The 24,341-nt window shown below is 52.3% G+C and overlaps 1 long non-coding RNA gene across 1 annotated transcript; it reads left to right on the forward strand.

Annotated features, from left to right (window-relative positions):
• The first annotated feature begins 18,028 nt into the window (after positions 1 to 18,028).
• LOC144301966 (uncharacterized) lies at positions 18,029 to 21,652 on the forward strand. Its single transcript, XR_013368899.1, has 2 exons — positions 18,029 to 18,294; positions 19,228 to 21,652. It is a non-coding gene; the product is annotated as an uncharacterized LOC144301966 (long non-coding RNA).
• The last annotated feature ends 2,689 nt before the right edge of the window (positions 21,653 to 24,341 follow it).

Here is a 24,341-nt window from a genome sequence, read left to right on the forward strand (position 1 = left end):
GAGGCTCAGGCCTGGTGCTCAGACACTTGGCAGCCCCCAGCACCTCACCCAGGAATCCGTGGCTGGCTCTCGTGACCGGCCGGGAACAGCGGAGCAGATGTTTGTGTGGGAAGCCAGCCGCACCCGACATCTGTCCTGCGGTGGGAGGCGTGTGCGTTCACAGACAGCCCGGGGTTCCCTGGGGGGGCGGGGCAGGCAATCAGAGGCCAGCATCACGAGCAATCTAACTACAGGGGAAATGGGGTAAAGCCCCGTGTGATAAGCAGTGCCACTGGCGGGGCGGGAAGGGGGGTCCCTGTCATTTTTCTTCCATTGATTTGCTCCAAAACTCACATGAATGTCACACAGGTTATTTAAAGAGCATGGGTGGATTCCGTGTCACGTGTAACTGAGCAAAAAAAAGTGCTGCATGTCTGTTCGTGTGTGGAAGGGAGGAGGGAGCAATAGGCCACAAGCGTGGAGTGAAATTGAGGATTCCGGAAAGAAGCTACAGAAGGTCTGGGTGAAATCCCACACACGCAGTAAGGCAGTATGTCAGCACGCACCCACTTACGTATACTCCGATGGATTACGGAAAGAGGTGAGGATGGAAGGCTAAGGCATGATTCCAGGAAGCCTTCCTGGAAGAGGTGAGCTCTTAAAAGAGGCGACATGCATTTTTGGTGGGAAAGGGGCAGATATGGAAACAAGAGGTGGCTCAATGGTTGAGGGTCTGCCTTCGGCTCAGGTCATGATCCCGGGGTCCCAAGATCGAGCCGCACGTGGTGCTCCCCGCAGGGAGCCAGCTTCTCCCTCTGCCTGTGTCTCTGCTCCTCTCTCTGTGTCTCGAATGAATAAGTAAATAAAATATTTTTTAAAAGAAAAGGCATTAAAACCAAGGTAAAAGTAGGAGCAGAATCAAAGGGGCAAGAATCCAAACCACATGGTTGGAACTGCAAGACGAGGAAGCTGACTCAAGGGAGGGCCTTCGGGGATGCCAGCTGATGAAGAAGGGAGTGGAGAAAGCAGAGGGAGTCCAACCCCGGGCTGACGACAGACACCCAACCCTCACCTGCAACCTGGGTCAAAGCAGCAGAGCGCACCATTCATGTCACCCAGAGTCCCTGAGACACCAAATGTAGACACACCTGCCTGCCTGGTACACCGAAGCCTGGGAACATCTAGGAATCGCTGCCAGTAGGCAAGGGATGGGCAGGTGTCAAACCTAAGACCTTTGATCTAAACTCACCACCTCTACTGCTTGTGGATGAGCCAAATGAAAGAGCCCTCGGATTATCCAAGGCAGAGGCAGCGCATTATCCCAAGCAAAAGGTAACGAAACTGGAGTTTTCCATTCATCTCCATATTAGATCACAGGAGGATTACTTTGTGTTTCCGGAGCATACCCAGCTGATGGGGTTGGAGGGCGAAATGCAACACGTATCACCACCCCCCCACCCCGAGCAGGAGGCGTGTATATGAAAGCCACATTTCCCAAGAGGAGTCCTCATATCTAGAAATGAGACGGACTTTGCCAGCTTTGTCCTCTGAGCTAGTCACCTTGCTGACGATATCTCAAGCAATTATTTTAATGTGAGACTTCACGATGACAATCAAAGATTCCTTGAGTGCGACCCCAGCAGGGAAGGCATCATACAGAGCATAGTAAATAGATAATGTAAGACGCGTCCTTCAACCCACAAACACACACGCCTAAGTTAGGAATATGTGACAATGTACTCCGGGTGTTGCCAAGCCTGTAGTGGGCACGAGAAACAGTTCCCCCCTGGGTCTGGCCGGAGCAGTCTTATTTTTGTGTCTGGATTCACTAATTCTGGGAGACCTTCTCTATGCACGCTGCTATTTCACTGCCCTGAGTGCTGGCATAGCCTCTTCCTTGAATTCAGGACTTGGAATTAACTGTAGCGCATGCTCCGTCTTCTTGTTTGCAATCAAGGGGAGGTCGCTCTACAGTTTCACAGGGCTGCTGAAGCAAAGCACCACAGACGGGGTGTCTTAACCACCAGAAGTTTACTGTCTCTCGGTTCTAGAGACCTGAAGTGCAAAACCAAGGCGCAGGCAGGGTTGGTTCCTTCTCAGGGCTGTGAGGGGGGGTCCATTCCGCGTCTCTGTGTCAGCCTCTGGGGTTGCCAGCAGTCCCTGGCGTTTCTTGGCTTGTAGACACATCACTCCCAACTCTGTCTCCGCCAACGTGGCCGTCTCCCTGTGGCTGTCAATAGGCTGCACCTTGTGTTTTCACACACTCCCACATACAGACACCAGGCCTTTGGCAGGAGGAGAATGATGTCTAGGTTGAGTTTATTTGAAGGAGCCTTCCCCCAGAAGTGTTGCCACATATAAACTTAAATTTCAGGGGCACCCGAGTGGCTCCGTGGGTGAGCATCTGCCTTTGGCTCAGGTTGTGACCCTGGGGTCCTGGGATCGGGTCTGACATCAGGCTCCCCACAAAGAGCCAGCTTCTCCCTCTGCCTTTGTCTTTGCCTCTCTCTCTCTCTCTGGGTCTCTCATGAATAAATAAATAAAATCTAAAAAAAAAATTTCTATTTTGCATAAACAATGAATGATTTTTCCATATAAGTATGTATATATTTATAAATAATATAATATTTTGAACATATTTGTACATTAAAAACCATGAAATGGAAATGTAATTGGGTGCCCTGTATTTTGTGTGGCAACCCCACCCCCTGTGGTGGAAAAATCGTTGATATGGGCTGTGGGATCATCCTCAACCCCGTCTTCTATTCTGAATGGCTCTGACAACTCTCTCCACAGACTCACCAAGGTAACCCTCCTCCTCCTCCTTATCCAAACCTGATGGGAACGATGTCCTTGGTCTGGGCCCTTCCTCCTCTCTGCCCTGTACAGTGAATGCAGCTGAGGCCGGCTTCACACTGGCCCAGGACCATCTCTAGTCTCTAGTCAATAGCTGGCACCGTGTGCCTTTCCCCTTGGCCCGTGGAGAACCAGCTCACCTTCCCACCCCTGCCTTCCTCTCCCTCCCCTCTCCACCTCCGTGGACACATTTGGGAGCTGGACATCAGCCAACCTGAGTGGTGCTCAGGAAGACTTTGAGATCCAGTTGTGATCTTGCCAGGCTTCGGAGTGTTCTAATGCTCCACACGCACAGCTTCCGCCTCACTTTTTGCTCCAACTTAAAAATGAGACTAGAAACGTCCCCTTAAAATAAGGCTTTTTTAACTGTGGCGAAGCATATCATTTTCTGAGACCGCAGACCTAAAATCTGATTGCTAATTTCCAGGGCAGTTTTGCGTCTATTCCTGACTTTCCTGTCCATCTGTCCCTTCCGTAGGCCACACCCGTGCGCTGCTGCAGAGATGTCCCTCTCGGCTCAGGAAACCAAGCACTGTCCCATCCTGAGAAGGTGCCACCCCACTCCCCGCTGGGCCGGCAGCAGCTGTTTTGTTTATCTCGATCATCACTAGCAGCTCATGACTCTCCCCTTGCCCGCCCTGGTCACAGGAAGGTAGGCCCAGTTCTGACTTTTTGTCGGAATGCGTCAAAGCATAAAGAAGATTGTAGCCGCCCAAGACCATGAATCGGGCAACAGGTGCAGGCAAGGAGTCTGAGCTGTGCCCCAGTGGAAGAGGCAGCAAGTAGGGGTCAGGCGGGCACTTAGAGGTCAGTAAAATATAAGACGGGCAGGTGGCAATGCCCACTGTCCACCAGGTAAGGGACTTTGTCTTGCCATCAGTTGAATGGATGGATGTCCTTGGAGATGGGAAAACAGTGTCCTTCTGGTTGGTCACCTGGAGCTATCCTGAGCTGGAAACAGCATCAGAGTCTCCACCCCGCAGCAGAAAGGGGGCACCTTATCTGAGTCCCTTGCTGTGAGCCCTGACACCTTCTCTAGCCTTGACTCCCCTCTCAGGACAAATGAGATTTAAAAAAAAAAAAAAAAAAGTGAATGAAAGGATGATAAGTATGAGTGAAAGGGGTTTTCTTCAACTGGAAAATCCATACCAGCATCTCTTCCGTGAGCCTGGGCAGGCAAGGCTCATCAACAACTGAGTAGATTAGCCCTTTCAGCAGAGCTGCGTGCTGGCGTGGCCGTCACTATGGTCTGAACACCAGGCTGGTGTCAGGCTGGTATGGTCCCCAAAACAAAAACTCCAAGAAAATGAGATTAGAGTCCGCAAGGGGTTTGTTTGTTGACATCAGGATCACATGCCCCTTTCACGTCTGGTTCCAAAAACTCCCCATACCGAGGCTCCAAGGGAGGGAGTCGGCAGGCAGGGTGTAGGTGGGCTGTTCATCCAGCCCAGTCTTGGGAGGCTGGTCCTTCCTGCCGAGTGTCTCTATGGAGCAGAAATGCAGAAGGGTAATCACCGGATCACCGCCCTCTTTGCATTTCCTGGGGGTCACTGTGCAAGCTGCATCTGCAAGGGCTTTTTCTGCTCGTTATTCTGCTTTGCCTTTTCTGATCCATCTGGGAGAGATCCCTGTGGCAAGAGCTCTGCAAGTAAAAGATGTGCTGTAATCCAGGCGCTGGGCAGTAGCTCCGTGCAGGACAGAGCTGCTGCCCACAAGGTTTGCAGAAAGCGCCCACATACCTCCCGGGGCCCCGGCAGAGAGGCGTGCTGTCGGCAGCCAACCTCCTAAAATGCTGGTGGGAATTGCACTCGAAATTGGAGGCACAGAGCTTGCTCCACCCAGCCTGGCTCTGTGGACACCAGACGGGCTTTCTGGGGAAGGGGGCCACCCGGGCTTCTCCTTCATTCATTTTCGTCTGGGTGAACATAGCCTGGTAGCCCAGCAGCCAGGAAACGCTCCATCACCTTAAATCGTGCTCCTCAGAGAATTCCACTCCCCTCCCTGACTCCGCACACAGAAACTCCTCTGCCAGTAGAGAGCGTGTGCCAACGTGAGAGTCTGCGTGTGTGCGTGTGCATGTGTGTGGGCATGTGTGCATGTATATATGGGCATGTGTGTGCTTATGTATATGGGTATCTGTGTGTGTGTATGTGTGCATGTGTGTGGGCATGAGTATGTGGGCATTTGTGGGTGCATGTGTATGTGGGCATGTGTGTGTCCATGTGTGCATGTGTGTGTGCGTGGGGGGGCATGTGTGTGGGCATTTGTGTGTATGCATGCATGTGTGTGAGTGTGTGTATGTGGGCATGTGAGTGGACATGTGGAGGGGCATGTGGGGGGCATGTGTGCATATGTGGGCATGTGTGTGAGTGGGGGGCATGTGCTTATGTGTGCGGGCATGTGTGTGTGGACATGTGTGTGCTTGTGGGGACATGTGCATGTGGGGGGGGTGTTGGCATATGGGGGCATGTGTGTGCATATGTGGGGGGGCACGCACATGCATGTGTATGTGAGCATGTGTATGGACATGTGTGTGCACATGTTTAATGAAAAGCAACTTGTTCAGAGTCCGTCAAAGCCCTTGCAAGTCAAGCGTGGCTTTGAGTCTCCCCACTGCGGAGCGTGCACCCTCTCAGGGGAGGCGTTGACTGGTCAGAACGCGGAACCAGAAGCCTGGACTGCCGCCATCCAAACCCAAACCAGCTCCCTTGCGGGGGCCATGCAGGGCGTTTCATTCCTCTGCTTGTCCTTCCTTCCATCTACAAAAATCTAGAAGTAGAAGGGGAGAGACTATGAGACCAAAAACGCTTATTATTACCGGACCCAGAGGGCCACTGGACTTGACCAAAGTCGGCGAAACGCTTTGAAGATTAATGGGGCCCAGCGAACGTGCACCTGTTCTGAGGCCTCTCCGGGACGCACACAGAGCACGGGGATCTGCTTATAAAATGCAGCACAGGGCCCTCTGCTTTAGTGACGGTCTCTATGGGCTTCCTGGTGACATTCAGGTGAAGCCATCGCCCAGGGGTCGAGGAGCTCATCCAGCGCTCTTTCCTTTAGACAAAGAAAGTGAGACTGTGGGTTGATAGGTTCTTCATGATCGTGGCGTGGGAAGCAAAGACACCAAGGGGAGGAGTCAATGACCCTCCATGAACGTGGGGACATCCAACGGGACCCCCTCTGGGGGACTCAGAGTCCCTCAAGCTGACCAAGGTGACCAACATCTTTGGTCTGCCATCATCTGCAGGGCGCTCCCTGCTCTGAGTTAGAGAGGATGAGTCTCCACAAGTGCAGGCTTTTGAAAACACTGGAAACACCCCTTCCCACAAAGTCAGGGTGCTTCTTGTGGGAACACACCTCCTACCTGTTGACAGCAAAGAGGTACAGCTGGCCTTGAAATCCTCTCAGGGAGGGGGCGCCGGGGTGGCTCAGTGGTTGAGGGTCTGCCTTTGGCTCAGGTTGTGACCCCAGGGTCCTGGGGTCCCCCCAGGGAGCCTGCTTCTCCCTCTGCCTGTGTCTCTGCCTCTCTGTGTCTCTCATGACTAAGTAAATAAAATCTTAAAAAAAGAAGAAAAGAAAAGAAATCTGTTGTTTAAGCCACCTAGCTTGTAGTATTTGGTATGGCAGCCCTAGCTGTTTCGAGACCCAGAGACCACAGGGCTCCCTCCAGCCTGGACATCGTGGGCACCACACCCCCACTTGGGGTCCTGTGTGCCCTGCCCTAACCCCTCACTGCCCGACATCAGCTCAAGGCTACAACTCCACGGTTGCAGGAGCCTAGTAGGCAGTGGTAGGTACTGAGGAGAATGCTCATCTGAGGGGTCACCTCCTCCAGGCAGCTTTTCCTGATTGCTGCCCCCTCTTCTGGGCTGGGGGTCCTGTGCTCCTCTTCCAGCCTTTCGAAGAACCCTAGAGTCTCATGTATAAACCACTTTGGACGCCCTATGGTAGTTCCCTGCCTCCCCCCGCCAGCCCCAGGAGACCCTAACCCTGTGTTTTTTGCTAGGCCCAGCGTCCCTGTGCCCACCTCGGTGCCAGCAATTATCCAGTAGTTATCAGCCGACTACTGTGAGCAGGCCCTGGGGAGAGAGGGGCAGCACATAGGCCTGGTCCTCGCAGAGCTGACACACCAGGTGAGGGGGCACTGAGGCCAGAGGCTGACCCCTGGGGTCCTGCCTGCACCATCCTAGGAAACCATGAGGCATGTGGGAGCACAGGGCCAAGCCCCCGATGCGTTTACGGTGGTCAAGGATGACCACGCTCGGGGGTACCCCACGGAAGCTGAAACCTGCTGGGGGATTAGGACACTGCAGGCAGGGCAGGGAAGAGTGTTTTGTCAGAAGGAACAGAACATATGACAACCCAGAGGTGAGTGAGGGCGGTTCCAGTAGCTGGAAGAAGCTGAGGATGGCTGCGGGCCAGAGCTCAGGGAGCTCAAGACAGGGCTCGCATGGGGCTGGGAGGTTGTAAGAGCAGAGCATGAAGCATCTTTGTCAACCAAGGTCAGGGCTGTGACAATCCACTGAAAAAGGAATGGCTCAGGCCAGGGCGGACTGAGGGGGACGGGGAGGTGGGGATCCACCCCTGAGGCTCTTCTGCTGGTTCCAAACCCTATAGCACCTACCAGCTCATGGCTCTCAAATAGCATAACCCCAACCCATGGAATCCTGCCCCTAAAGATACCCATGGGTGAAGGCTGCCTCCCTGCAAGGCTCTTGTAAGGGGACCCTCGGAACTTACCCAGGGAGCTGCGGAGGGTGGGAGCTGCTCTGCTCTGGGGCCTTATCCTATTCCCCTCCACCTCCCCGAAATGAGAGAGTCAGATGGCAATGTTAGTCACTGCAGGGGTCAGAGGCCGGCCCTGCCTCTGAGTGACAGGGCTGCGAGACCCTGACACCTTTGTCAAAAGATGGTCAGCCTGGCCCCTGCCCCGGGAAGACCCAGCCTGCAGCCCGGGCAGACAAAGACAAGCTTCTGTCCAAGTGGCGAGTAAACAGCACAATCTGGTCCATGGATGTGAAAAAACCCCATGGCTTTTCGGAGAGGAGACAAAATATGGGCATCACCAGCATGTCCTTGGCCCCATCGAAGGGCCCAGTCGCGGGGGGTTATGCATCCCAGAAACCAGCAGAACTGGAGAAGTCGACGAGGAAAACATGCGGCTTTCCGAACAAAGGGAGGAAGTGGCCAAAAAACAGAGGAAATGATCATTTCCAAACAGCCCCTGAATGTGCAGAAGAATGGGAGAAGAAGGCGACAGGATGGTGGCTCTCCAACCTGAGTGGCATCAGACTCCCCCCGACGGCTCCGTGAGTCTCTGACTCAGGAGGCCTCGTGGCGCCAGAGAATCTGCATTTCCAGTGACACCGGAGCGCTGCTGACCTCCGGGATGGGGCAGGGACGCCCCTCTTGGGGGACACTCAGCAGCCCAGAGGAGGGGTCACGGCATCAGTGACTGGACCCCACAGACCAGGACGGCGAGCAGAAGGCTGCCCATCCTCCCTACCCTGGCGCCTGGCTGAATTCACAGGGCGTCGGGCATGGCTCTCCAGGGAGCACCTTCCAGAAGGCGTCAGGGAACCCCGACGTCAGCAGTCCAGTTACCTGCACAAGCCCGGGGTCGCCGTGCTGAGGAATGCACACAGAACAACCCCAAGCCAGTCCCAACATCATGGGGTTGTCCCCCAGCAGAGGTCCCCAAGCCTCCAGCCCCCGTGAGAGGGGGGCAGCCGTGGTCTCTGGGACGTGGCCTCGGCCCCTCATGATGATGTGGCCCCCTTCCCACTCGGCTACAACATTTGAACAGGAAACCCTAAAAAGTGATTTCATCAGGTTCATTCAGCGACCCTTGACTCCTCCAAGGAGTCCTCCCAGGTCATCTACTCAACACCGGTGCCCAGAGACCCAGATCGTTTCCAGAGGGGACCTAGCTGCACCCAGCAAACTCACTCCTCTGCTGCCTGAGGAGGAGCCCTGTGCCCCCCGCACCCGCTGTAGGGCCGGTCCTCCCTGCCTCCACCTGTCAGCCCACCTGCCTCTGGTGGCTGAACCCCGTTCCCCTCATGCATTTCACTGTTCGGCTCAGAATCTCTAAGAGCTGCCCGGGCCCGCGTCCCTGCAGAGGCCCCGACCTCCCTAATTTACCATTTACTTGCCCTTTGTCAAGCCCTCATCTACAGCCCTGCGATGGGGTCGGGCTCCACTTCGGAACATGACGTCCTCCCTCTGGTCCCTGGCCAGCCTGACGTCCCCTCCCCACCCACCCGAATCCCTCCTGTCCTCCAAGGACACCTCCTCCACGAAGACTTTCCAGCCCCTGAACATACAAAATACCCTACCCTCCTCTGGTGCCCGTGAAGCAGGAACCGCTCCCCAACTAGGATTTCTCGTGAGCCACGGTAATTAGACACATGAGGGCCAGCCAGAGGCGCGCGAGGGTAATATAGAGATACACGTCACCCTGTATCGTTACTGGAACGTAGGCCTTCCCAAACTCCCCACCACCACACCCCCTGCCACTCCACCCAGACCCAGAACACCTACCTTCCCCCAGGAAAGCACCCTGAGCAACTCAGCATCGCGAAACTATATAACATGAGAGTTATTTTACAAGTATACAAACATAAATTTATATCATATTGTAATTACTACTCACATGAGTATGTATCTGTGGGAGGCAGGAAAATGCCCCCCAAATTATGCGCCCGTCCCAAGCCCTGGGAACTGGACATGTGCTACATCACATGGCAAAGGGCCTTTGCAGGCAGGTGTGAGCAGGTTGTGAGGCAGGAGGGGCCTCTGGATTACCCGGGTGGGCCCACCCAACCCCACAGGTCCTTACAAGCAGAGACCCTTTCCCTGCTGTGGCCACAGAGACATGAGGACAGGGAAAGAGGGTCAGAGATGCGGGAGGGGACCACCAGCCAAGGGACCACCAGATGCTGGAAAACGCAAGAAACCAGGTGCTCCAGAAAGGAGAGCACGCGGCTGACACCCGATCTTAGACCCATGAGACCTGTTTGGGTTTCGGACTTCCAGAATGGTAGAGACGACCTTTGTCTTGTTTTAAGCCACGGAAGTCCCGGTCAACGGTTACCGTAGCAACAGAACCGATACAATATTATGCTGCGTATGAGGTCTAGGGGCCAAATGATGTCTGATTCGCCCCGACCTCTTACGGAACCCAGAAAGTGCCATCGCTCAGTGCGTGCTTTTCATATACGTCTGTGTGATTCCTCCTCTCGATTGGTAATTTTTGCAATGACACAGCATATCCATTGATGAGGGCCAATATTCATTCCCAGGTGGAAAAATGGGGCCGGGATGCAGAAAGCAAAGAGGATGGGTGCCCTCAGGGTTCCCCAAAATCTCTCACCCCAGAAGAGGCTTTCAGGGAAGAGACGTGGCCCACATCAGACCACGAGGGATTGCTCGCTGGCCTGTAATTACTTCATCTGATAACCACCTGAAACCCGCTGGCTGCCAGGGAGCCGGGGCTGCTGCTGAGTCATGTTCGAGGGCCTTCGCCCACGGATGCTCCCGGGTGGGCCTGAGTAGCTGCAGAACAGCAGAAGGCAGAGTCTGTGGCCGGAGCGATGGGGAAGGCCCAGGCAGGTGCTGGGGAGCAGCGGGAGGGTGTCCCCAGGATGGAGACTCCTCTGGGGAAGCCCTGATCCCGACCCGATGGCCAGGACCCCGGGGTTCCCTGCTGAGCTGAAGAGCCTGGTGATGGTCACAGCACCCGGTGGCCCAGCCCAAACCACCAGGGCAGGTGCACGCTGACCCACGGCTGACCGAAATCTGAGAAACCCTACAACAAACATAGAGGGAAGCTCTTCTGCCGATGAAGGCGAGGCGGTAAGCTGCGTGGGTAGCTTCCTTACAGAATTACAGAAATGTCGTTCGAGGCGACCTTCCTCTGAACGGACGCTGGCTGCTGAGTTACCACGGGCCAGGCAGCAAGGACACAGGTGGCATTTCCAGTCTACAGGGACGAAGAATAGGTTCCTGGGACTAAAATCTGATGGGCGCCCTACACAATCCCCAATTAGTCTTCCCAGCAGCAGATGAGCCATCCAAGGTATCAACAGAGGCCCATTGTAGAGAAGAAACACTGAGTGTCTGGAGGTCAGCCATTGACCCTGGGTCGGGGCAGCATACTTGTAGCCTGGGTCCCTCAGCGGAGGAGGTGCCGGACACCCAGGCAGCCGGGTTCGGAGGCAGGAGGGTATCAGGTTCGGAGCCGGGGCTGCGACACCACCTTGGCTCTGGCCAACACCTCCTCTCTCTGCCTCAACTCCCCCGTCTGTAAAATGGGACAGTAGCTCTATCGCAGGGCCTAGCGAGGAGCCCCCGGGCCCACGCTCAGTAAGCGGTGGCTCTTTTGCTTATGTCCTTTCCCTCCCCGAGCAGCTCTGTGACCTCGGGTGACCTACTTTCTCTGCAGCCCCACTCAACACACGAGCTCCCCTCCTCCGGGGGCGGGTTATAGGATCAGTGAGCGTCCAACATCCAAGAAAAGGAATCCCCGAAGGAAGGTATCACCAATTTCTGGACATTAGTCTTCGGTTTCTCGGATGTTCCGAGGGGCAGATACTGTGAAAATGTTCTCTGGCCGCTGCACCACGCAGAAGCTCCTTGTCAGGACATAATATCTGATGGAGCACAGAGTCGCCGTCTAAAAGCTGCAGAAGCCCTCGAGGCCTTCTTGGAAGCGAGGGCGAAAGGCCAGCGTGGTTCGTGCAGTTGCGATCAACCACACGCATGTGTCTCCCTATTGGCGTCACCGCAGCGCGGGGTGTGACAGCGTGAGGCAGGGGTGCATGTGTGCACGTCCCCCTCCCACCTGGGGCACAAACTCGCCCAGGCTGGGAGCTACCCCCTAGAGAGATGAGAGCCCAGCCGGTGCCACCTCCCCGCCTGCCACCCCGAGAAGCACCACCGCTGGGCACTTGGCCGTGGGAACCTGCCAAATGGCAACATTTGGTCACCAAGGAGACCACAGCGTCACGGCCAGACACTGATGGCCAGCGCGTGACGGCGCTTGACCGACGCGACAATGTTCTTGCCTACGGGGACACGCGTGTCCCCGGTAGAGCTGGCCAGGGCGCATGTTCACGTGTCCCGAGCCCACCTCTCAGCTGAGCAGACAGTGGCTCAGAGCCCGTCTGCTGAGAGACAGAGCGGTGACCTCGCAGGCCTCGACAGAGGTAGGTCGGGAAGGCACTGTCCCCCGACACTGGGGGGGGCGCTTCTCGGCGCCAGTCTGTCACTTTGTGCTGAAGTCACGCTCCCACTTCTCCCCTCCCTTATCTCCTGAGCACACAGGGGGAAAGAGACACAAGATTTATGTCCAGCGCGGAGCCTCCTCTTGAGACCCCGCCTGCGCGTGGGGGCCCCGCCAGGGCGGAAACCAGCAATGAGGGAGATAGGGGAGCTCGGGGGCTCCGCCGCTTCTGAACTTTATTAGAATGTGGTTCCTTTTTAAATTTTTTTAATTTAAATTTAATTAACACATAGCCTATTATGAGTTTCAGAGGTAGAGCTCGATGACTGATCCGGTGCAGAGGACACCCAGTGCTCATGACGTTGGGTGCCCGTCACCCAGTCACCCCAATCCCCCACTCCCTCCCCTCCAGAGCCCTCAGTTTGTTTCCCAGATTTCAGAGTCTCTTATGGTTTGTCTCCCTCTCTGTTTTCATCTTATTTTATTTTTCCTTCCCTTCCTCTACGTCCATCTGTTTTGTTTCTCTAATTCGACATTTAAGTGAAATCTATGAAGGTTTGTCTCTCTCTTATTATGACTTATTTCACTCAGCAGAATACCCTCTGGTTCATCCATGTCAATGCAAATGGTAGGTGTTCATCCTTTCTGCTGGCTGAGCCACATTCGCTGCGTATACAGGCCACATCGTCTCTATCCAGTCATCTGTCGAAGGACATTGGGGCTCCTTCCACAGTTTGGCTCTCGCGGACATTGCTGCTGTGAACACTGGGGTGTAGGAGCCCCTTCGGATCATTGCATTTGTGTCTTCGGGGTAAATCCCCAGTAGTGCAATCGCCAGGTCACAAGGTATATCTACTTTTAACTTTTTGAGGAACCTCCACTGTTTTCCAAAGTGGCCGCACCAGCTTGCGTTCCCACCAACAGCGTAAGAGGCTTCCCCTTTCTCCGAATCCTCACCAACATCTGTGGTTTCCTGAGTTGTTCATTTTAGCCGTTCTGACTGGTGTGAGATGGTATCTCATTGTGGTTTTTATTTGTATTTCCCCGACGCTGAGCGATGCTGAGCCTTTCTTCGTGTGTCTGTTGGCCATGTGTAGATCTTCTTTGGAGAAATGTCTGTTCACGTCTTCTGCCCGTTTCTTGACTGGCTTTTTTGTCCCTCAGGTGTTGAGTTTGAGAAGTTCTTTGTAGATTTTTGGATACCAGCCTTTTATGTGATAAGACATTTGCAGATATCTTCTCCCATGGAACGTGGTTTCTTCTATGCTTTCGGACATATGTCCCCAGTAAAAAGCCTTCCTCATTGTATTCCTTTCCAGGGCTGCTATAACAAAGCACCCACTGGGGGCCTGGGAGTCCAGAAACGGGGTGGCACTGCCCCTGCTTCCTCCCAGGGCTCCAGTGGAGGACCCTTCCTGCCTGCCTGTGCCAGTGCTGGCAGCGTCTGGTGGTGGCCAGCCGTCCCTGGCGTTCTTGGCTGTGGCCGCATCACTGCAGTGTCTTCCTCATGCTCACACGCCTTCTCCCCTGTGGGTCTCTGTGCCCTCTCCTATTCTCACTCAGCTTAGGGCCCACCCTCATCAGGATGGCCTCATCCTGATGTCACTAATTCTATCTGCAAAGCCCCTGTTGAAGATGACCCAAAGTAAGGTGGCAATCTGAGGCTGTGGGTGGAAATGAATGGAGTGGGGGACACTGTTGAACCCACAACCCCAGCTTATCAGTGCCCTGTACCCACTGTCTCTGCATGCCTCCCCTCAAAGCAAACTGCTGGAGAAGACCACTCGGGCAAGATTCAAAACAGCATTCCAGGGACACCTGGGTGGCTCAGTGGTTGAGCATCTGCCTTTGGCTCAGGTCACGATCCTGGGGTCCTGGGATCCGCATTGGGCTCCCCGTGGGGAGCCTGCTTCTCCCTCTGCCTGTGTCTCTGCCTCTCTCTGTGTGTCTCTCATGAATAAATAAATAAAATCTTTAAAAAAAAAAAAAAACAGCATTCCAGCACCTGGCAGAGACAAGTGTATCTGTCATCAGGAAGGCTAGAGAAGGGGGTTTGGGTCCCAGCACCCCACGTCCTGCCCCACCTCAGTCCTTTCTTTGGGTGCAAATGCTTCATTCTTTCCAAGATACCAAGCAAAGGGCTGAGAACCTTCCATTGATCTAACGCCCCATCTTTTTCCACAGCTAAAGAACACTTAGTGTAGACTCTGGGTGGGTGACTTATGAATTTTTTCCGTGATATGACACAGGACTGTAAATAACTTCCAAATGGTATGGATTGGTGGGTGGAGGAGGGTGGGATGTGAGAAGCTCAAGTTTGATGCAGTCCATGCCGAGGCATCGCTGCATCGTTTCCCCGGGCTCACGCAAGCTGGAAAAGATGCATTTCTGTAACACGCATGTGTGGCCCTCATTCCTCAGTGATCCTGCCTCGTACAGAATGTTAACCACCTGGTTTTCCAGCTCTGGGTTTCCAAGGAGATTGCACACACACACACACATACACACACACACACACACACCCCACGTTAGAAGATTCTCCACATTGAAAAGACCTGCAGTTGGGGTCAGAAGTCCTGGCTGGGCTTCCTGGTTTTGTAACCCTGGGCAGGTCAGTTGGTCTTGCCAGAGTTTTGGCCCTGGTCATACAGAGAGAACAGAGGGTGGGAAGCGCCCACGCCAGGGCTAGCCTGCAGCGGCCGACAATACACACACACCGCATGACAGCTCCTCTCACCCCCTATCAGAACAGATCACATGCAGCTCCTGGGTGGCTCAGTTGGTTAGGTGGCCCGCTCTTGATCTCAGCTCAGGTCTTAATCGTGAGATTGCGAGTTCAAGCCCCTTGTTGGCCTCCAAGTAGGCATGAAAAAAAAAAAAAAAAGAATGGATCACATGATGGTTGAAATGCATATATTGGGTCAGAAAGGAAAGAGTGTGCAGCAGCTACCAGCCCCCGCTGCAGGGCAAGTCCCTCAGAAGGCAGCAGGCGACAGCCACTCGAAGAGGGCCAAGATGTAGGTCTGAAGGCTTGTTTAAAGTGTGCGGGCTGCTCCTGGTTCTCCACTTGGTTTAGTCAAAGAGGTTGATTCTGTCCCAACTCCTTGCCCCATGGAGAGACATCATGGCCCTGTGCTTTGTCTCCTGTCTCCTACCAGCCCTCATTATTAAGGAACCATTTTACCCTTCAGGTGGATGACACCTGACACCTGATGAAAACAAAATATACTGAGCCATCCATGAGAGGGACTCACAATTTACTTTGTGTTTGAAATATTTTCTTAAAAAAAAAAAAAGATTTATTTCTTTGACAAGAGGAAGGGGGCAGAGGGAGAAGGAGAGAGAGAATCCCAAGCAGACTCTCAGTTGAACACAGAGCCTGATGCAGGGCTCGAACCCAAGACCCCAAGACCATGACCTGAGCTGAAAGGAGAGGAGGTTTTTATTGGGACAGCTCAGCATCCAGGCTTGACAGAAACCAGAAACAGGTTAGGCGCTCAACCAGCTGAGCCACCTGGGAGCCTGTAAATATTTCTTTTTTTTTTTTTTTTTTTTTTTTTACCTGAATTCAGAGGCCCCTGAATTCAGTTGTTAGCTCAGTTGGTGGAAACTACAACTCTTAATCTCAGGGTGGTGACTTTGAGCCCACGCTGGGCTTGGAATCTACTTAAATGAAAAAAAAAAAAAGCAGTCATAACCTAAACTAAATTTGGGAGCTAGCCAACAGCCTAGAATTCACCCCAGAACCCTGCCCTCCCACCTGGGAAGTCCAGCTTCCCAGCACAGGACCCTGCCAGCCTGGCCCATGGAAGCCTCTGTGCTGCCAACAGGGGACGCACACCCTGCACGGGGCTCACACACGAGGACCGAGGGCCCAGGGGGTATGCACAGCCCGTGGCCACTCAGCGATGGCAGGACTCGAAATTCAAACCCAGACCCTCCCAACCCTTCCCATGCTTACCTCCTCGTTACCCTTAAGAATACGAGGAAATCCAAAATGTTTCTGTGTTAGGATCCTGTTTCCCAGATTAGATCCTAGGGGCTGCATCTCACCATGAAAAATGTTTCAATATTCACTTCAATGATGCCATAAATGCACAAAATTATCCCACTTTCACAAATTCAACTTTCAAAGGTAGTTTCACAGACTAAGACTAACTCGGTGTCTCACAGACAAAAGAGAATCCAGTGATTCTTTCCCCCTTTTACGTGAGGTCTAAGCGTTACTCCTATTTGGAGGGGAAAACCCAGTGTGAGAGTCTATAACCCAGTGGTCCTGGAGTTGCATCTCCCACCAGCAGCAGCAACAGGATCACCTGTGAACTTGCTGGCCTAATTCTTCACAGGCTGGCGTGTTCACTGAGCACTAAACCCAACAATCTTTGAGATTCTAAAAAAAAAAAAATATATATTAACTTCATTTCTCAGATGAGAAAAATGAGGCCCAGAGAAGTTAAGCTGTTTGCCCAAAGTCACACAGCTGATTGGGACAGAAACGGGGCTCCAGCCCACATTGCCTACAAGCTGTAGGCACCTACAAGTTGTCACCTCTACAGGAAAGAATCTTTGTTCAGAGATGCGTTCTAGAACAGAATAGACCCCCAAATGGCAAAGGACTTCAGAAGCAAACGAGTCCAACCCCGAAGGCCAGGCGGGGGGTCCCCAAGCAGAGCCAGGGGACAAACCCGAGGTCCGAAACTTCCCGACGGGTGTCCCCCCTGCACCGTCATGGACTTTGTGCTTTGAAAAGCAGTCGGCCCAGAGGGCAGTGAGGGGCGGCTCTGAGGCCCGGGGTCCCTGAATCTCCAGAGCATTCACAGTTCCCAAAATACAAGAACGCGAGACCCGACTTAATGTGAACAGAAGAGTATTTCAATTAATAATGAACCAAGTAATTCTCTTCTTTGGAGAAGGATATTTTCAGCAGAATAAGTCCGGTTGTAATAATTCAGCCTTTTCTAAGGAAGTCATTACTCTTCTCGACACATCACATCAAAGAGGATTTTAGCTTCAAGTCGTTTTAACCTGTTTCTGGTTTCTGTCTAGCCTGGATGCTGAGCTGTCCCAATAAAAAGCTCCTCTCCTTTCTTTTCTCTCTTTTTTTTTCCTTCCCTGCCACTGTGACTTTTGTTTTCAGATATCTTCTTCCCCCACCACTCTCCAGTCTCTGCTCATCTACCTCTAGAAGCTCCATTTTTTTTTCATTCTGGAATGTTCTATCACAACTGCTTCCACCCCTGTCCCTGTGTTCCAGGACTAGATTTTGAGCTCTAGCCATTTTCATGGCCCTGCCTATGTTTCCTCAACAAAATATAGCTTCGGGGGGCCTTATTTATGCCCCTCACCGTGTCGTCTTGACAGTAAGCCTGCATTTCACATGCTCCCTACACAGGACACCTGCCACCAGGCAGCATCCTTGAGCCCCAGGACGCCTTACAGACTCCCTGGGAAGACAAAACCTATACTCACCCAATGTCAGATTTAGGAACATGGTGTGCTCACTGGGCAGCTTCTGAAGTCCCCGTCCTGGGTGAGCCACAGAATTATGACAAGGGCGCTATGGATCCAGACGTCAGTCGGGTGTTGTCTCAAAATTGAGTATGATTAACTATTCTTCAGTACTGTGTGGATGCGGGAGCACCCGGGTGGCTCAGTGGTTGAGTATCTGCCTTCGGCTCAGGGCATGATCCCAGGGACCTGGGATCGAGTCCCACATCAGGCTCCCAGGGAGCCTGCTACTTCCTCTGCCTCTCTCTCTGTGTGTCTCTCATGAATAAATAAATAAAATCTTTAAAAAAAATACTATACGGATGCCATTAGGATTGACAAAACTCAAACTCTTTAGAGGGGTTAGGAATTTATAACACCTTTCTGACAATCTTTTCCCAATCAGCAAACGCCAAAGTCTTATGGATCTTTAAGACCTGTTGACATCACAAAGGAGCCTCATGTTCCAAGACTCTGGGAGCCTATGGTCCAGGCAGTAGATGCCCTGAAGGCTAGGGTATGGGAAGGGTGGGGACAGGCTGGGAGCAAAATGTGGACTTCTAGAGGGAGGACAGCATTCCTGGCAGGGGAAGAGCCTGAGCAAATGTGCTGGAGAAGAAGCAGACCTGACCTTGGCCTCTCTTCCCTGCTCCCGCCCCTGTCCCCACCTCCTGTTGCATTTGGTGGTTGGTATCTGAAGACCTGAAAAAGACTTGCTTGGGCAAGTTTGACCTCTCTGTGCACAGGTAACCGTCCCCTGGCCTCGCCCACGTTCTGCGGCACCTCCAGGCCTTGCTCAATCGCCACCCGGCCAAGATGAATCCATTGAAAATGCAGGCCCTGGAGCCAGAAACCTGACTCAGGGCAGCAGGCAGGGCTGGAGGGATGTCCCACACCTGGTGGCACAGTGCATCCCCTGCTCTGTCCTCTCTGAAGCCCTCGCTCCCACCGAGGAAAACAGATCTGCTCCCGTTGTGGGTTTGGGGTGAGAGGCAGCGATTCGGAAGGGAAGCTGAATCCCCTGGACTTAAGTGATCACATGCTGGGAGGATTGGAGTCCCTCCAGTCGCCGTGGAAGCACTTCGGTGATGCCCATTAAATAGCACGGCCTCGATTGCCAGCTTCCAAGATGAGAGAAGGGAGCCGAGGGGTTCACCCACACACCCCAGAATAAGAACACTCTTCGTGAGTGTTCAGACCCAATAGCCCAGGGTCAGGGGCCCCGAGGCCCACGCTAGGATGGGAGGCCGTCGTGTGCTGGCTCCTGTCCCCTTACTCCTGACGCACATCCTCTTCCTGCACAGCGGTTGACAAAGCCTGACACCCTACCAGGTGCTGACCTTTGTCCCGGTCCGTGGCCTTGACGCCAGGGCCTCCCGCCTAAGAGCAGGGCCCACATTGTGTTAGCGCCCGCAGCACCACCTGCTTCCTGCTCGGCCCCCCACCCCTACCCCCACCCCACAGCCAGAGTCCACTTTGTTCTGAGTCCTTATCCCCTTCACTCCCGGGATGGAGCCTGCCTCCCGAGAGCGCTGCCCCAGGCCCTCCAGGCTTTTCCCCGCAGCCCCCCAGCACCAGCACCTCCCTCCACATTGCCAATTCCGCCCCCAGTCCTGGACCCCAGCTCTCGGTTTCCCAGACTGGCCAAGGCCACCTCGTGTGCAGTCCTTCTGTTCCAGGAATTCCCTGGCCCCTCGGGCTCAGATTTTCTGCAGAGCAACCAACCCGAGAGGAGAGGCACAGATATTTGTTATAAGGAACTGGCTCTTGCAGTCACGCCGGCTGAGAAGTCCCTGGGCCAGCAGCGAGCAAGCTGAGCTCCAGTCCAGCCTGAGTCTGAGCCTGAGCCTGAGCCTGAGTCTGAAGGCAGGAGAACCATTGACGGCCCAACTCGGAATCAGACAGAGACACCCTTTCCTCCCTCCCTCCACACTTGGTTCTATTCGGACCCTCAACGGATTAGACACGGCCCTCGCACATGACAAATCTATTCAAGTGCTCGCCTCATCCAGAGACACGTTCACAGACACATCCCGAGAGTGTTTTAGCAAATACCCAAGCACCCCGTGGCCCTGTCGGGGCAACACATAAAATGAGCCACCGCAGGGAGTCGTGGAGGGGAAGACGGTGTGTGCGGCCTGGAGGCCCTGCAAGCTGCCCACGTGAGCTGGAAGCCACACACGCGGGTGCAGGGCTAACACAGGAAGCAGCAGCTGTGGCCCGGATGGAGCCCAGAGATCATGAACTTTCTGAAGGAGAAGGGGCTGCAGAGAGAGGCAGTTTCTGCACTGAGCCCTGAGGAACCCCAACATCTGAAGCTTGAGCGGGTAGGAGGCTGCAGTGGTGAAGACACCCGAGAAGGAGCTGGGGTGGGCCGGCCGGGTGGAGCGCCCACTCACTCACCCTGCAATACAGCTCTGGGGGCGGGGGTGGAACACAGCAAAGGCGAATTAGTCATCCAAAATGTTTTTGATAGTTATTTTTTTTAATCTTCTCCACTAGTTTCCTAAACAAAAGTATGAATGAATGAATGTGTCTTGGTCTCTGCACGTCCCTCTGCAGTTGCACAAACAGCCCCATCACTGCAGGGCACATCTGCCCCCGCCGCCACCAGCACATCAGCTCAGGCTGACCTGCGGTCCCTCCACTTCCCCCAGTCAAGGATTCTCTCTCTGCCAGAATGCAAGACTTTCCCCCTTTTTAAAAATATTTTATTTATTTATTTGAGAGACAGAGAGCGCACACACGTGAGTGGGGGGAGGACCAGAGGGAGAGGGAGAAGCAGGCTCCCCAGTGAGCACAGAGCCCCATGCTGGGCTCCATCCCACGGCCCTGAGATCATGACCTGATCCAAAACCAAGAGTTAGATGGGGCAGCCCGGGGGGCCCAGCGGTTTAGCGCCGCCTTCAGCCCAGGATGTGATCCTGGAGACCCAGGATCGAGTCCCACGTCAGGCTCCCTGCATGGAGTCTGCTTCTCTCTCTCTCTCTCTCTCTCCATCTCCATCTCTATCTCTATCTCTCTCATGAATAAATAAATAAAAGTTTTAAAAAAAGATGTGCCTCGTGAGGCAACATGACACAGTGTAGAAAAATCTGCCAGCAAACTTTGTTCACCCACGTGAATGAACGTCCACAGCAGGGCTCCTACCCAGAGAAGCCCCGAGCCCGTGCTGGGAGTTGCCTTCATGAATGGGTTTACAGGGCATGCCTGCCACAACCACACCACACATGCACACACAACTTTATACACACAAGCTCATACACATACTCACATGTGCTCACACTCATACACATACACTTATATATACACAGGCTCATACACATACTCCCACTTGCACACATATACACACTCCTATACACAGATTCAGACACACATGCTCACACACATGCTCATATATGCACAGGCTCACACACACACCCTCATACTCACACTCGTGCTCACATACACACTCACACTCCTGCTTGTGCACACAATTCCACACTCATGCAGGCATCCCCATCTTCCTAGTGGCACCTCCACTTCTGACTCATTCTGTTTGGCCTGAGAGTGTGTCTGGAGGAGATGAGGACACGGGGATGGAAGGTGGTTCAGAGGGCAAAGCCATCAGGAGATAATTTAGATGATCCTTCAGAAGAAGCTCTTCATCACTGACAGTGGTAACAGAAAGCAGGATAAAGAGTGAGGAGAGGGGTGGGCAGCTTCGTGACCTCGGTTAACACATCAAATAAAAGAACCCGGATCTGCTTTGGGACTGTGACCCTGGCTCCATTGTCATCTGCATTGGCACTGTGTACAGACACGGGAGTCCAGTAGGATCTTCTGTCCTGAGCTTGTCCCTAGAAGTACACAGCAGGCAAATTCTGGGGGTAAGAAAGAGCATGGCTTTTGTGTCCCTGGTTACAGAAAGAGCCATGCATTTCACGTAATCTGAGGTTGACCCCAAAAAGTCTGTGCGTGCCATTCCTGAGAGCGTTCTAAAACATGTGTAAGTTAAAATTCAAAAAACTGAAATAGTCACATTTGGGTGGTGGATTTAGAGTTTCAAATTGTATTCCTCTAATGTTATCATCTCACACTATTAAATATTTATTGAAAGGAGAAGTATTAGCCCTTTTTTTTTAGACCTTGTCAAGTGATTACAGTGTCATGCCCTGTCTCCACAGCTGGGAGCTGGGGCTCTCCATTCCACGCATCTGCCGTACACCACCACCTAAGCATCCTGAGGGACCCCACTCCAAAGGGCAGAGGTGTCTGGGCCTCACGTCCCCCCACCAGGTCACCACAAATGTTTTCTTTTTTAAAAAATTTTTTAATATTTTGTTAATTTATTTGAGAGAGAGAGTGAGAGAGAGCATGAGCACAGAGAAGAGGGAGAAGCAGACTCCCCACGGAGGAGGAAGCCCAATGCTGGGCTCGATCCCAGGACCCGGAGATCATGACCTGAACCAAAGGCAGACTCTTAACCGACTGAGCCACCCAGGCGCCCCCACCACAAATGTTTTCTAAGAAAACCGAAACCTCCCACTTCGTTACTAACACCCAGAGATGTGTGTTTCTTGGATACGGGGAGAAGGGCATCACCAGCTTCAACAGAAATCTCACGAGTGGTTACCAACACACAAAGAAAGGAGAAGTGAGCACTCTGCCCACTGTTGTGGTTTTGCTTTTCTGGAAAGTTTGCTTTTGTACATCCTCGTGCTTCGGTCCCTCTGTAATATTTCTAAGCAAAATTTACTCAGAGCTACACAGTTTCTGCGCTGTCAGAATTCAGTGAATGTCACCGAGTACATTCTTCCCCCTGGAACAAAGTTTTCCACCCTCTCTAAGGTACAGTGGCCCAATCAGGGCCATTTCCTTTCTCAGCAGTTGGAGGCTTTCAACTTACTATCTGAAGGGAGTGCCTGTCGGTAAATGAGACAGACTCAGAATCCAGCTGCGGCTTTTGTTTCCTTCCAGAACTTGGAGTAAGCTGAGTATCAGAAAAAATTTGCCACCCTAAAATGTGTCTCTTTGATGTGTGGATTATTTTAGACTTGTTATTTTTAAAAAAACAGGAGACTCGCAAAGTTGGTTTGTTTTTGTTTTGTTTTTTGCCTCCTCCCCAACCTCCTAAAAGAATTTAGATAGAGAACCAGTTCTAGGAAGGGAACTATCGCAATAGATAACTTCCGTATAAATGAACTAGGTACGGTAGACAGAGAGAAACCAAGCAAGGTCTGTTTGATCAGAGTCCTCTCTAGGTCTCGTTGTTTCTGGGTGGCCCAGAAAACATTAGTTTACCAAACATTTACCCTTTCCATTCTTTCCGTGAATTGCCTTCCTTCCCCTTTGAAGCTCCAGCCTTCCCTACGCCCTTCCCTTTAGTCCAAAATGACATATGTACCCCATTTTGCCTGATTGTCTTCATAATCTCTCAGGTTTATGTGGACTCCCAATATGTTTGTAATTAAATCTGATTTTCTCTTGTTAATCTGTCTCATATCAAATTAATTCTTAGATCAACCAGAAGAATCTTGAAGACTACAGGAAAAAGTTTTCCTCCCCAGTGGCTGCTTCCTTCCCCAGGGCCTCGGGTCTCTCCCAGGATTCCTAGATCCCATTTTTGTAGAGTAACCAGTTTTCTAAACATGTATGCATTTTCTCTCCTGGGTTCTCTAGAGCTCCTTTTCGGACACACACACACACACACACACACACTCCTGTTAAGATGAACTTTTTACCCCATAGTAGAAGCCTGTGGTGCTCAGCAAACCTTTGAGATAACCGGGGATCCTGGAACCTGTCCTACAAAAGATAGCAGAGTGGCTGATCAAAAAAGAGTCAGACAAGCAAAGTTCCATTTTGGGATAAGTTGAAGTGCAGCAACTAGACCCAGTCATTCAACTCTGTTCCTTAGTTTAAAAAAAACTGCAGAAGAAAAAATATCTGTGAACAACCACGTGGACTTTGCTGAAAGGTTCTCCCATATTGATAAGGGTTTGTCTGTTTTTCTTTCATGTGCCCAAAGGGAAGTGAACTGATCACAAGAAATCTTATCCAATGGAAACACCCCCCAGGAATGTTATGGGAAGAAATAAACACACATGAAGGACAATGAGCTCCAACGGGAAGGGAGCTTGCTCAGTAAGTATAGTATAGGCAGCATGATTACTAATATGATGATGGTGATGACTCCCTAACTACTGGGTAACTCCAGTATCAACACACAAACAACGATAATGATAAGGTGAAGGGGACAAGGATGGCTTGCCCTTGAACACATTCCTGTCCTATCAAGTCAACTCCTTGTATAGCTTCTTGACTTCTCAAAATCTGACTTCAAGACTTTCTTGAAAAGCTTTCTCAGCTTTTCCCAGCCCTTCCTTTACCACCTCCCAGCTGACTCAGGAAAAAAAAAAACCCTTCAGAGGTCATCCAAGACAAATGTTGGAAGTTATTTAAGGAAGTTATGTTTTTTCAGCTTAAAAATACTCTATTTCCACCAAGGTGAGTCGATATAAAAATATTATCCCAGGAACTGACGCTAGTGTTCTGAGGGCGGGGGCTGGCCAACTTCTTTCTGTAAGGACCAGAGAGTAAATATTTTCGGCTTTATGGACCATTTGGTCTTTCTGCGGCTATTCAGCTCTGCCACTGAGGTGTGCAAAAGCAGCCATAGATAATATGTAAGTGGATGGGCATAAACATGTTCCAATAAAACTTTACTTATGGATTCTAACATTTAAATTTCTTATAATTTTCATGTGTCACAAAATATATTCTTTTGGTTTTTTTTCCCAATCATTTAAAA

This window comes from Canis aureus, chromosome 30 (genome assembly GCF_053574225.1).
Source record: "Canis aureus isolate CA01 chromosome 30, VMU_Caureus_v.1.0, whole genome shotgun sequence".
NCBI lineage: Eukaryota > Metazoa > Chordata > Mammalia > Carnivora > Canidae > Canis > Canis aureus.